Below are 14,944 nucleotides of genomic sequence, written 5' to 3' on the forward strand. Positions count from 1 at the left end.
TTGGCAGCAGTATACACCCACAGGGCTTCTCAATTCATTATAGGAGAGAGAAGCTTTCAGGGATGTGCTAGAGTTGGAAGTGTAATAAATGTGGCACCCCCTCCCGAGAGAGTTATCCCTCTGGCTTAGACGTGCAGAATTGATCTGATAAACTCCTGGCTGCTTGGCTCGGGCACCAAGGGCTGGATCCTGCACCTGAATGCAGAGAGACATGATCCTGCAGCTATTTTCCAAGCCCATCAGCTGTCCCTGTTTGAGTGAAACAGCTTCCTCCCCTTCTGCTCCAATAGCAAAACTCATCTCTCTTCTTCTGTGTCTTTGCCCCAAACTCTCTGGCTCCGGTGCCTTTCAGCAGGCTAGAAGGTCCCTTTCTATTAGCACAAAATGTCCTTAGTATGTAGCTTTTTTTAGCCATTAGCACATTTGTAGCTTTGCCCACTTAGCAGAGCTGCCCGAAAGGTGGCTAGGGTCACAACAGCTACTTTACCCCAGCAGATGTGAAGTAGTCATCCTAGGGCTATAGCTTGCCTGGAGACGCTGTGAGCACGCTGCAGCAGCTTGACAGTATGGTATCCTAAAGGTTCAGTGGGCTCTCAGCACTAATCAGGATCTAGCCCTCATGCCTTGAGACCACTGGGGTTAACAGCAGGACTGCCATAAGGATCAATAACACATTTTATGCTTGCTGTATTTAACGAGTTCAGGGGTGAATCTCAGGGCACAAAAAGTGGGCAACACCCTGCTCTGCCCAGTGCTGATCATTCTCCATGCCCAAGTCTGCTCGCAGCACACCCTCTCTCCCCCTGCGTCAGCCCCAGGTTGGCATCTGACACGCGGTGGGGTGTGACAACAGGCAGTCTCCCTCCTTCGCGGGATTCACGGCTGGAGCAATGTCCCCACACAAGAGAGACAAGAGCATGATACAGCCCACAGCCCCAAGCTGCCTTTGCCTTCAAAATGAGACAGCTGAAAATCCCAGCCCTCCACTGCTCAGAGACACCATGCTAGGGCTCTGCTATCCAGGCTGCAGGCCAGAGCCCATTGCTGGCAAGATCCCATTGCTCCCCTCAGTCATGTGCACGTGACCTTGGCCTTCCAGTGCAGCTTTAATCAAGCCACCGGCAGCTCAGGGCTGCAAAAAGGCCTTGTGGGCCAGAGCCCAGTCCCCTGGGTTGACCCAAGATTTGCCCTGTTGAGCCAAAGACTGAGGGTTTACAACGCCCTGCCTCTTCCACTCAACGGGCATCTCTCTACACCCACTGCTGCATGCGACTCTCATGAAGAGGTCCTAGAGAAGTGGTCCTCGTTCCTACCTTGGGTAAATTAAAAAAGAGGTTGGATGAACACCTGTCTGGGGTCGTGTGATCCCAGTGTGCGCTCTGACCAGTGGCGGGGGGTTAGGCTAGATATCTATTTAGGTCCCTTCTGACCCCTAAGTACTATGAAACTATGAAAGTATGCATTCAGTGCCTCTGCTTAGGCAGGTTCCCGTGGCAGACCCATCACCCTGGTATCTGGCCATGACCCTCAAGGTCTGCATGCCTCCTGTCAGGGAAAGCTTGACAAGCAGTGCAGTGCTGATGGGCCTATTTTGATGGTGTGAGTCAGGGCAGGACTCAGCTCGCTTTCCTCTGGCCACATCAGCTCTTTTTTTGTTTGTATCACAACACCATCTGGAAACCTCAGTCATGAGCCAGGGCCCATTATGTGGCTAGGCAGGGGATGCTCACAGCAGGAACCTGTGCCCTGGAGAGAGTGCCAGCACAGCAGAACAAAACGCGATGGTGGCACGTGCATTCAGACTGGGGCTAGATGGTTCTCGCTAGCTGATCAACAGGCTTTCAGGTGAGCAAGCAGCATTTCCCAGGGGCCCTGGGGGATCTGTACCCTGGTTAGAGCACCTACCGGAGTCCATGCACCCCCTCATCAAGGCAAAAGCACCTGCTTGACAGATAAAGCTGGATCCAGTGATCATAGCCCTTTCCTTGTGCTGGCTAGATCTACCCACACATTAGCCAGGGCAGAGAGAAACTCAAATGACTTGCTCTAAGGTCACATTGCCCGAGCCAGAGATCGAAGCGATCCCAGCCCAGTGCCATAACTGCAGGCCCATCCTCCTCCGTGATGCTAAGGGGAGAATTAGCTTGTCAATGAACCAAGCTGACGTGACCCAACGAGGGCTGAGATGCCAAGGAGGAAGGTCCTGCGTGGAGTCCCTCATCTGAACCTGCCCTCACTCCTTAAATGCCTCGAGCTGCTGTTTGAAGCAGGGCTCGGCTTGGACCGGAAGTGTTTTGGCCTGACACAAATAGGCACTGGGTGTTTCATAGCGGAGGCCCCGATCCCGACATCCCTGCCTGTGGCTCTCAGATGGCCCGTGTCCCTGTGCAGTCAGGTGGCTGCCTTCAGAGCCAGCGACGGCAGCAGGGACAGCACTGCCGCAGCTTCCTTCTGCCGGCTGGGTCACCTGGATTTCCTCCCAGCGCTTCTTTTTCGTCTGCCCAGTGACTCTGTTTGGGATCTTTCACCCTTGCATTGCCTGACTGGAGGGCCCTTTGTCCCTGCTTATTCCCCCATCTATTCAGAGGCCCGGAGATCTTTGCTTCACATGCTGATTTAGTTTCAATTTAAAAAGAAGGAAAGCCTCTGGGATCCGCTGCCTGGCTGCGCTCGCTGCTTTGGAGAAGAAGACAGCATCTGTATTGCAATAATAACTTGTGCTAACTCAGCCACCATGTCACACTGATCTGGGCTGCAGGGCAACAAGCCACAGGAAACTCAGAGTCTTCTCTTGGATGAATCGTGGTGCTCTCAGCTCATCAGGTCACAGAAATTCTTCCCTCGCTTTCACTCCTGGACCTCCCTGTCCTGTCCCCTGCTTTGTACACAGATGGCTGGGCTCACACCTGCTACAATAATAGCAAGTCTCCTTGGAAAACACACTGAGCGTCCTCTGCCTTTGCTGATGCAACACAATCGCCCTGCATCCATCCTGGTGCTTTTCTGTGCCCAAGATGCTGCAGCTGAGGCTGGCACTAACTTGCATGTGTTACAGAGGAAGAGGAGAGCGAGTCACTAGAAAGTTGCTCATCTCCCCAGTCTGGATACCCCTCTTCTCAGGGGGTCCGCTCCTTGCCTTATGCCGCATTCCTGGCTCTAGCGGTGATACCTCTGGCTTTGTTGCTGCAGCTCCAGGCTCAGGGTCACTGCACCAGGTTTCTTGCCCGATGCAAGATGCTCGTGACGGACCAGCTGCAGAGAATGTCCTCCAGGGGGCAGCAGCAGGCCTCACAAATAGACCCTGGTGAGCAGGCTCCAGAAAGCAGGAGATGCACCAAGATGCAAGGGGCAACTGCTCAGGGAGGGGACAGAAACAGCCCTCCCAGTGCTGGCACCATCATTAGCTTTGATCACAGCTTCAGGGCCTGGCAAGAAGGGTCTGTTACCCCACAGAAGAGAAACACACACCTCCTCTGAGACCCGCAATCAGCCTTAGGCGGGACCTGTGCCGCTGCCTGGTTTGTGACTCATGTTACTTTGATTTCTGTGCCTCAGTTTCCTCATCTGTATAATAGGGCTTATGATACTGTCCTCCCTGCAAGGGCATGCTTGGAGATGATTACTGCTGGAAGAGCTAAGGAGCTCTGACTTCCTTTTATGTCATTGAGATTAGTGGGAGGCAACCTTTTCAAAGCCCTGAACCCTCCCCAAGTGCCACTCTGCCCCCTGCTCTGCTTTGTGCTCCCAGCCGTGTTCTCCCTGTCTGATCTGCTGCTCGGCTTTCTGCTCCCTGCCCTATCTGCCATGGTGTTGCCTGTCCCCTCCCTGATCTGCTGTGTGCCACACACACAGAGGCTGCCCATGCCACAGGTTGCCCCCCCCGCCCCCCTCCCTTGATCTATAGGGTGCAGCTGCTTTCAAACCGGACTGTTGGACTTGCCACCTGGATTTTAAGGTAGGCCCATCCTTGGCCCAAACATTGTAAGTCTGGCTTGCTGCTACAGTGCTGCACTGGGAAACCAGTCCAGTCTTCAGCCCCCAAAGCCAGTTGTAAGAAAACTGAAACCACAAGTTTCAGAGCCAGATTTGGCACATCCCCGATTGCAGGCACCACAGGGATTGGTGACCCAGAGAGACACAGAGCTGCAGAGACACCCCAAGCCAATGGGTGCATTTGGTTGTTGTTCGTCCTTCAAATTTGAAGATGACCATGACATCACTGGTTAGTCTGGTTTCTGTGAGCACAGGAGTGGCTCAAACTAATTTGTGCTTTGAGATGTCCGTGGTGCACTGAGCAAGAGATGCCACTTGGGGTTGCTTGATCAACAGCAGATGTGCTGTTGTTGCGAGATGTGTGCTGTTTGCGCCTCTGCTCTGCCTTAGCAGAGCTCATCCATTCAGAGACTGTAGCTCCAGTCTGGATGAGAGGCTTTGCCAGGTGGAAAGAGCATGAGTGAGACCTTCCCAAGACTTTGAGTCAATGTTGAAACGTTTCAAGGATGACTTGAAGGAGTCCTTGAAACATTTCTTCTGGCCTCCCTGTGAGCGCTTCCCCTCCTTTATCTTGCCGTAGAAGATCTTCTTTGGCAGTCGCTCATCTGACATCCTGGTGACATGGCCTGGCCATCTCATCTGTGATTTCATCAATGGAGTGTGGATGCTTAAAGTGCCTGCCCAGGTGAGAACCTCAGCGTCTGGGACCTTGACTTGCCATCTTACCCTCATCAGGTTTCTCAGACAGCCCACGTGAAAGTGGTTCAGCTTCAAAGCATGGTGTTTGTACACCGTCCAGGTTTCACATGACTATATCAGGAGTGGCAACATAATGGCGTTATAACCTTCAGTTTTATTTGTTGACTGATGCAGTTTAGAAGAGGCATGAACAGCCTGTTGCTGCATTCAGGGCTCAACCAGCAACAGCAAAGCAGTTTCACTCCCAGCCACATCCTGCAGCTCTTTCATAGATCCATGGCTTGTTAGGGGCTGGAAGGGACTTCGCAAGACCATCGGGTCCAGCCCTCTGCACCAAGCAGGAAAGATAACTGGGGGTCAGGCAACCCCAGTAAAGTGACCGTCCAGTCTCCTCTTGAAGATTTCCAGGGTAGATGACTGCACCACCTCTGGAGGGAGCTTATTCCACAGTCTGGACACCCTGACTGTGAAGTTGTTCCTAGTGTTAAGCCTGAAACGGTCTTCCAGGAGTTTGAGGCCTGGTTTTCCCCAAGGTGCCTTGGTGAACAGTTGTTTGCCAAGCCCTTGATGCAGTCCCCTGATGTAGCTGCTACCAAGTCCCCTCTCAGCCTTCTCTTTTTTAGGCCAAAGAGACCCAAGTCCTTTAGCCTTTTCTCTGTATGGCTTGCCTTGCAAGTCTCCTTGCCTTTCCCCTGGAGCACTTACAATGCTAGACTGCTCCACAGACATCCCAGCCCATCCAGCCCCAGCCCCTTCTCAGCGCACATCTGTTTGGTACTATACATTGCACTTCAAAGGCTTTTCTCTTCCTGAGGTATCAAAGTTTCTACAAAGAACATCCTTGTTAAAGGGAAAAGTCATCTATACCTGGATCCAGCCTGTTTGCTCAAGCTCTAATGAGAGTCCTGCCTCAGGCTGGACTTGTCCGAGCTCTTACTAGCCTTTTCTTGTCCCAGTCAGCCATCCACGCCTGACCTGCAGGTGTGCTAGGGCAAGGCGCCTTCGACCCCGAACAGCTGCTTAAATCCTTCCTGCCTGGTGCTGGGTTTGAGCCAGTAGAGACACACAGCTTCACATGCCTCTCAACATTGCTGGTCAAGCAACGGTCACAACGGATGGGACAGGCTTTCCCCAGCTTCCTTTGAGCCTCTGTCTTTCCAAGCCCCTTGTAGAGAAGTAGCAGCAGCAGGTGTGAGCAGGCTTTGCACATGGTGGGGTAGCCAGAAGTTCGCTACAGAGCAACAGCTCTATCAGCCACAGCGGCCTTTGTGTGTCTGAATTAGTGGCTCTCAAGATGCTCTCAAGTCCTTGCCCTGACATTAGCTGCCTCCAGCCATCCCACACATTCCCTTGTGCCCAGTCTGCCCTGTCCTCTAGGCAAGGTGGCTCCGATACCTCTGTTGGGCTGCTGGCCTTGCTATTGCCAATGCAGGCATGACGGTGCATATTAACTTTGCTGCAGCTGGCTTCACACGTTCTGGATCACGTTGGACTAGCTGGACTTAATCTCTCCAAATGCCACCACTAAATCCCACTCTCATGTTTCCTGGTAGCAAGGCTGGGTGGAACCTGCACCGCATGTATCTGCTCTGAACACTGAGGCAACACGTGGCATGAGTGGATGCCTGGAGTCCTGTCTACACTAGGGCTTCCAGTCTTGTTGCTACTGGCAGAGCTGAATGGTGGGTGGCAAAGGGTGGGAAACCTGGGACTTAACAAGCAAGTCAAGGTGTGGGTTTCAGAGGGCATTCGCCATTGCAGTGCCCTAGTTGTGCATCCACTGGAAAACGTGGCAGCTTATCAGCATCTTTCCTTTCTTTGTGGAAGTATTATGTTCTGTCCCCCTGGCAGATGCATGGTTTTACAGCCAGGCTAGGTGAGAACAGAGGATACTTAATCTGGCAGCGTGCGTCATCTCCAGTGTCCTGCACTGTGCCGTACGGCAGGGACTGCCCCCTCAGCACCAGGCAGCAGGCCAAGCCAAGCTAAGATTCACAGGCAGTCTTTATTTTGTGATCACACAGGCAGGAAGAGGGGGCAAGGATCAGGTAGCAGCTCCACTGGTTTGGCATCTCTGAAAAGGCTTTTCCAGCTCCTGTTTCACCAGCTAGGGCATGCACGGCTTTCCTCAGCACAAGTGCTTTGGGCACAGGGGGGCAGGGGATGCACCTTGTAGGAATATTGGAGAGCTCACGGTGTTGAATGCAGATGTCTCTGCTTTATCTCATGCCAGACATTCAGGAATCATGACAGAGCGGTCCCCCCATTGCCCTGTGCCTCTGGACTGAATCCTGCCCTGCTTTTCCAGCTCAAACTCCCAGGGCAGCTAGCAGATCGGCCTGCAGAAGCTGGTCTTTTCCTGGACGTGCTGCAACTGGTTTTGTAGACTCAGTCCATGCTTTGGCATTTGGCTTTCTGAAGGAGACAGAATAATAGTCACATGTGCAATGCAGGTCAGGTGCCCAAAACAGCTTCTTAGTCCATCTCAGACAAGTCCTTGAGCCAGCTTTACTGGAGTTATTGTTTCCACCTGGAAACAAATCCAGCTTGAGAGGGTAAGACTTGGCTTTTGAAGGGGTCATTTGAACCTGAAATTCAAACCCAAATGAGAAGGTCTGAGCCAAAAGACTATGAATGGCATGAATTATGCCTCCCAGCAATGCCTCCTGTTCCCTCACCTCCCACCGACATACCCAGCCCCATTACTCACCTGGGCATCTCTCCTTCTCTGGGTTACCTGTGCTACAGCAGAGGCTTGGCTTGACTTGGCTTGCGAAACTGTAGCTGGAAACACTGCTGGCAAGTGAGGAGGAGCTGGGGGGTCTGCCTGAAGAGTTACCTGTCCCTTTAACTCTGATATAACAAACAATGGGAAAGCCAGGTGGATCTCATCACTGGAGAGCCCTGGACCCTGAGTCGGCTTGGGCCCATGTGTATCGCTGGGCTGCCCGGTTACACCATAAAAGGAAACAGCGACATTTGGAACGGCTTTACTCAAACTCTATTTTCCGTAAAGAAAGTGTCTCACGAGGTCAAATGCTTCCAGCCCCTCTGGGCTCTGACTCCCAGGTTACTCATCAGAGGCAGGGTGAGCCATTGGGGCCAGCAAGCCGGCTGCCGTGACGGGGTGAGAGTATGCGAGGTCGCTGCTGGCTGAAGACAAAACAACCCCTCGCTGCTCTGAGCCGCTCCCCGGCTTCGTGCTGACCCCATCAACATTCCTCACTAACTCATTAACCAGGAAGAATGGGCTGCTCTTTCTGGAGCTAACGGCCCTTCAGCTCAAGGCTTCACAGTCCGGTCCAGGAGCACGTCATCAAAGCCACAATGAACGCAGCAGCATTCATCCGAGGCGAGGTGGTAGGCGGCGAGAGCTGGACTCTGTGCGGCGTTCACAATGGGCAGCTGTGCGGCCTGGCTAGGGCACAGGGAGCCAGAGAAGGAGCTCCATTGCCTCCCTGGTCCAACAGCCCCTCAGGTCTCTCCCCTCCTATGCAGCAGGTCCCAAGCTGGACTTACTAGTTTCTTTGCACTCGGCCACTTTTCGCCCTGGGAAAGCTGCTGGCTCTTTCACACCGAGGGGACCCAAGCCAGAGGTGCTGTGAGCACCCAGGATCACACAGCAGGGCAGCACCCAGCTGTCCTTATTCCACATCTTATACCTGACTCACAAACCTCTTCTCTATTACTCAGCCTAAAGCAGGGGCTGGCAAGGTATGATCCACAGGTCAGATGCAGCCAATGAAGCTGTTTCATCCACCCACAGACATACGCACATGGGGAAAGCAGTGGTGGCAGCGAGTGGGACAGAAGCCAGGTCAAAAGTGGTGTCTGGTAGCATGCTGCTGCCCCAGCCCTTCTTTCCCCCTCATGGCCCTTACTGCAGCTGTTGCTCGTCTTACCCCCAGATTGGCTCCTGGCTGCAATTGGTGACAGTGGAAACCAGGTCCGAGAGTGGGAGCAGCCCCTGGCACAGAACAGGGAGGGCTGGGTGGCAGCAGGCAGCTTGGGCAGAGAAGGGGGTAGCTGGCCCAGAGCCCAAACTTTACTAGTAAAGCCCTGGGTGGTGACCTGCCACTCCTAGACGGTTGATTAATAGGACTCAAAGGGCAGTGGAAGGTTAGCCCATGGTCACAGGGTCCCGTAGGGGGGTAGGGTAGGGGGCCTCTAATGACAGATGTGTACAGCATCCCAGCAGCAGGGGCTCTGGAAGGGCAGTGGCTGAGCGCCTTCCCCAGCTGGAAAGTTACTGCTGCTGCAGCTGGCTCCAGCTACATCTGCAAGAGCTCCCCAGCCACCGCAGCATCACGAGGAGCGTTCGAATGGCTTGGACTCTCCCTCAAAAGACCTCTCCCCTTCACCGCCTGCAAAACGAAGGCTGGGTCACGTGATCTCTGTTCCCAGCTGCCCCAGAGCAGATGCACCGGGAACAATGATCGCTGCAGGGAAGAGCCCTGTCTCTTTAACCAGAGCACTGCAGCTCATCCTGCAGCAGAGCAAACCCTGTGCCCTGGGCTCGGCAGTGTGACTGCACCATCAGCAGTCTCCAGGAATCTGGCACCCCGTGGGAGAGCAAGCATCCTGAGTCACGAAAGAAACCAGGCTGTGTCAGAAGGGTCGATTGCGTCAGGGCAGGCTGAGTTCTGGGCAAGGCCCAGAGGTTAAGGGTGTGGGCATCCACAAGCAGCCCTCTGCACAGAGCCCCTCTCAGTGACTATGTGTCCTCCGAATGAACCCCCTCCAAGGCATAACTCAGCCCCCAGAACACGTCCATGTGCTGAGACCAGTTTGCCCCAGAAGCTGGTGTGGTCAGAGTCCTACCTAAGAGTCAGATCAACCAGAGGAAGACAGTCAATCTCTATGTCACATGCTGACCTTGTGCGTGGGACTTTGGATGAGTCATTTCAGCAGTCTGTATGCCTCAGTGTCCCCAGCAGTGCAATGGGCATAATGCTCCTTCACCTCCTGGGCTGGGTTGCTCCTGATGGACCCTTTTGGATAAACATCTCTGACATGGTTGCTTGTGATCAGAGGTGACCCGGGTGCTCCTTTCCAGTCCTGTGTCCCACTTCAAAGCCCTGCGAGATCTAACATTGCAAGGAGCTATATAAGACCTGACTCCGCAGGGAGCTTCTCCTATCACATACAAATTTCCGCCCCAAAAGACTCTCTTGCACACGTCACAGGCTGCAGATACAAGACACGACAACAGTATGAATCACTTGCCCACAGAAGAGATGGGAAGGGACTCCTAGGCCTGCTGCTTGTAAAGCACTTTTAACACTGGAGGTAGAAAAAGAGACCATCTGTAATCAATAGCAGTAGGAGCCTTATCCCTTCAAGGCCCAGCATCCTGAGGGCAACTAAGCACCCAGCACCTTTCTTCCTGATGGGTCTGTACAGCTGGTGCGCAGAGCCACGGAGAACCTGCCCCTCTCCATTGACTGCAGCGAAAGGTCCAGAACAATTTAGTTTGCTGGACTGATGCTCTTCTCAGGACATGTCAAGAACAGAAAATCCTGTGTGGCTCTCCCCCGGCGCCTCACCCGAGCTGGCTGTGCCAGGTCTCATTTCCCGGAGTGTGGATGGGGTCCATGGAGTTCAGCCCCCATTGCAACCAAGTGTGGTAGGGCCCCTGGTGGAGAAGACAAAGGTTGAATCAAGCAGGAATTGAACTGCTCTGCCTCCAGAACATGGTTCTTCTTTGCTACACTGGGCAGCTGATCTGCTGAGTCCCACTTTCTTTTCTTCCCCGATATCCCACTCCTACATGCTCCCAGGCCTGCCTGGCCTCACATCCTCCTCCAGCTCCTCTCTTGTAAAGAAGGGCATGAGTCAGGCATTAAAAAAAGCAAACAAACAAAACTTTTCAGGTCACTCTAAAGCCCTAATTAATTAATACCTGGGAGGAAAATATTATCTGCCCTTTTGTAGGCAGGAGTCTGAAGGCTGAAGCAGTGAAGTGACTTGTCTGTGATCATTGCACAGTGATACAGAGCCTAGATGCCCTGAGAATCAGTGCTGTGCTTTCGCCCCAAGACTGTCCTGCCCCTTGCTAAAGCAATTCCAGGAGGAAACAGCCTGGACTAGATGAAGGTTTTGGATCCACCCCAACTACAACATCTGGCTACATCACTTTAGCCCCCAGTAAAGGATACAACTGCATCTATGTCTCATTGTTAAGCCTGATTGATCAGATACAATCCAGACTTGTGGTAGAGGTGATATCTTTTATTAGACCATCTAGATTTTTGCAAACAATTCTTTAATTGCAAGTGTTCAGGCACAAACACCCTTCATCAAGCATAGGAGAAAAGACTGTAAAAGTTCTCCTGGGCAGAAATGAAAGTTCATATTTCATGGGAGAGCTGAAGGTGGTAAAATCTCCTGTTTGGAGCAGTTCGTTTTATATGCAGATTGGGCTCAGAGAAAAGTAGGAATAGTCTGTCTACTTAGAAGTTGTTTGGTGGTAAACAGGATGTAGTCATATTTCCTTCCGGTTATGGTGTTTCATATTTCATAGAGGAGTAAATAGTTGATTGATCAGATAGCACTTTTGCCTCCCCCGGACAGGCATTTGTCTCCTGAATACAATGCAGGCTCAGGCTGATCTGCTTTCATGCCTCTTAGCTGTTTGTGGCTGAAGAGAGGGCGTGTGCCGGGGCAGACAGGAAAAAGGGAATTCCACAGCTGCAGAAATATGCAGAAAAAATAGTAACAAGGGAGGGAAAAACACCCCAAAGCCAAGCAAATGCCCTAGCTGGCTATGCTGCACCTGCTGGAAACAGTCATAACATTTACCTCATTTCCTCTCTTGAGGCTGCTGAGATTTTCTTGGTGGAAGCAGAAAGGCATGCGGCCTTTGCAAGGGTTTGAGGACAAAGCATCGGCTTCTGCAGTCCCTGTCCCTAGCACGCGTCCGCACAGGCTTATGCTGCTAACTCTTTGCAGGGGATCTCAGCACATTGTCCAAACTCCCAGGCCTCAGCGCTCTGTAGAGATCAGCAATGCCCCAGTCTAGCAGACCGATGGGGGAGTGACCTCTCCGGGGTCACGTGCTGCTGCCTGGCCGACACTACAAAACCACGTAGTGCAGAGCTGAGTTGTTGAGGGGGCAAAAAGATCACACCTCTTGGCTTACAGATCCCTGATGGCAAAACCTGTTGGCAAAACTTCTGCTGGTTCAGCTGGGAGGGGCAAGCGTGCACCGTCTCCACGAGGGGCTCTGCTGACATAGCTCTCCTGGCACAGTTATAGTGGCAGCAGGTCCATCATGTAGATAGATAAGCAATGGCAGGATGTGAGAGACAGGCCAGGACTCCCAGTGGGTGGTCCACTCTTAATTACAAGGTTAGCGGGGGCCAACTTTTTTGGCAGACTTGCTGCAAGTCAGCCCTGCACCTTCCTTGAGTGCCTCTCCAATCCTGTTCCTCTTCCTGCTCTGCTTTCTGCTCCCTGCCCCGTGCTTCCCATCTGACCTGCTGCTCTACTCTCTGCTCCCTGTCCTATCTGCCACTGTGCCATCTGTCACTTCTCTGGTCTGCTGTGTGTCACACACAGAGGCTTCCCCTGCCACTTGTGGCAGGTTGGCCATTCCTGCCGTAGGCTATGAAGGCATCATATGAAAACATCAAATAATAAATCACTCCTAGAGGGTCGCCTCCTCCTACATCTTTCTCCAGCTTTTATTACACTTACCAGTGCCACACATGATGGCACCAAAGAAGCTACTATTAAATGATGGCATGTTTCCTATGTTTATGCAGCTAGTTCCAGCATGTTTTCCAACCAGGACAGTTTCAATCCCCCCAAATTCTCCAGCTGTAACTGGCCAAGGGGTTCATCAGTGTCAAGCAAAGAAACATGGAGAGCCTTATTGGTGGGGGTTGCAAGCCAAAATTACAGTGAAACAGGAGCTGGGCCATGTTAGCATATAGGATCCATTATCTCTAAAGTGCTTCTCGCATACCAAAGGGTGTGGTGGCATCTACTTCTATTTTAACTCAGATCTCCCACATTCCTTGGAGGATCTGGGTGGCAGTGCTTGGGTGTGGACTACTGACTTGCTTTGTGCTGGAAGCCTGTGAACACTGCTTTGACCACATCCTCCACCCCTGCTTTCAGGATCAGCCAGCAAGGGTAGGACAGGTTTGGGACAGGGCCACAGCCCTGGATACTCATTTCCAAGGAAGAGTGTAGCCCGAGCGCACAGACTGCACTTTTTACCTGCTGCAACCACTACCCACTTCTCTGCAGTGCCAACCACAACCCTTGCCTTCAGTACACTTCTCCCTCAGCCCACAGTCCCTCCCAAGCTGAGCAGTCACATCAGAGCTCCCTGTCTGGGGTCTGACCCCTCCTTTTCCTCTCTGACTACCCCAGCCTGCCTGCAGTCACTGGGGGACCTGGGAGAGGTCAGCGGGATGGGAGCAGGAACAGGCATGGATGAAGCATCCATGCAGCCAGTCTCAGCATCTCCCAGGCCCTAGGTGCAGTGTCCCCTCCAGGGCCAGCCAGCAGTGATGTTTGCGGTGTTGCTCATAAGGTCAGGACTCCTGATGGCCCCTGCACAGAGCAAGGCGCCAGAGTGAAGTCCTGGCACAATGGAGCATGCCTCCAGCAAGTGCTTTATCAAGCACAAGCTGCCCTGCCCATCCCTGCTCTCCAGGTAGCTCCGGATCTAGCCTTATCTGTGGTTTCCTGGGAGAAAGTGAGCTCTGGGCAGCCACAGGCTTTACTTTTGGGGGCCCCTGCCATATCAGCCCCCTGTTCTTTACTAGACAACCCTAGTCATGGCAGTTGTGAAACTGGGAGCTGTTGGGCAGGTTCACGACAGCTATGGGAACGGGCCCTGGCAAGGAAAGGAAGAGGAGCCCAGCAGGCAGCAGAGCTCATGACCACTGCTGCTGCCCACAGGTTTGAATTGCACAAGTTGTCCTTAGCTTTAATCTGGGGTTATGCTTGAATGTCTATAGACTGCAACTTCTAAAAGGCCCATTCCCCTCTCCTGAGCTGAGTGCATCTCTCCTTTGTTCCTGCACGCGCTTGTAAGATGCATAAAGTTCTGGGCTGTTTACACACTTGTTGACAGCTGAATGGGAAGAAAAATGTGAAGCTGCAAACCTGCCAGAAGGCTTTCAAGTTTTCCAAACTGATAAAAGGGCCTCCCGGTGGCCCCCACCCACCCAGCCAGCAAGCACAGAGAGTCACAGTTAACTTGACATGCTCTTCAGCCATATGATCAACCCTTCCCCCATGCAATCCATAAAATTAATCAGGCACAATCTACTGGCATCAAATTAGCTGCCACCTTTCTCCCAGGAGTTCAGGGGGGGTGGGGAAATAAGCAGAACAGGCACTTTTCAACCCTTGAATGTAGCAGTACAATAGCCCCACAGTATCTGACCATCCACAAAACAGCACGTGAATTAGCAATTGATTACTCATTAAAGCAGCCACATATGGCATCCCTTGAGTCCCTGGCCTCTCCTGACCTCAGCCCTCCAGACCCAGTTGTATGAATCAGCTAAATGGTCCAGCAGTGTCAGGATTCACTCTGTGAGAAAACACTTGCAGAGCCTGTGCAGGGCACAGCAGGCGACAGTCATATGCACAGTGCTCGCTATGCAGGCATCCAAATCAATTTAAAGGTCTTGCCTTCAGCCTTTCAGAGGTGCACTCTACCTCCTTCTGCAGCTGTTAAGCATGCCACTTCATTTCCTGGGCAGCCCTGAGCTATCTGGGGCTAGCTTCACGGCAGGAGATAAGCCAGGTCCCCCAAAGTCACGGTGAATACTTGCATCCCATGTTGATGGCATGTCCCCGGAGAAAGAGAGGTCCAATTTGTCCAAGCGTGTGGACACCAGATGTCCTCAGGACCCAGGCACTGTGCACCCCATCAATGCTTCCCACATCGGTGTTTGTGGACCTGCCTCTATGGCCCACCAAGCCCTGTGGCACAAGGAAAAACCCTTTGTGGATACTGTATGTATTCCCCAGCTCCTTCAATGAAGCAAAACCTATGGGCACACAGGAGGAGGAGGGGTGCCACCAGTGGTCCCTGAGCAATTTGGGAACCACATTCTCTAACTCCTAGCCATTATGTCTGGCACATTGTTCATGATCACAACCTACAAGTATAGACCACTTCCACAACATCATCAAAAGCTCCAACACTGGTAGTCCCACAGGTTGGTTTGCCAACACCAAATGGGCTCATCATGGAGCAGCAGCTGTGCCGAGAAGCTAGATT

This window comes from Alligator mississippiensis, chromosome 8, assembly GCF_030867095.1.
Source record: "Alligator mississippiensis isolate rAllMis1 chromosome 8, rAllMis1, whole genome shotgun sequence".
NCBI lineage: Eukaryota > Metazoa > Chordata > Crocodylia > Alligatoridae > Alligator > Alligator mississippiensis.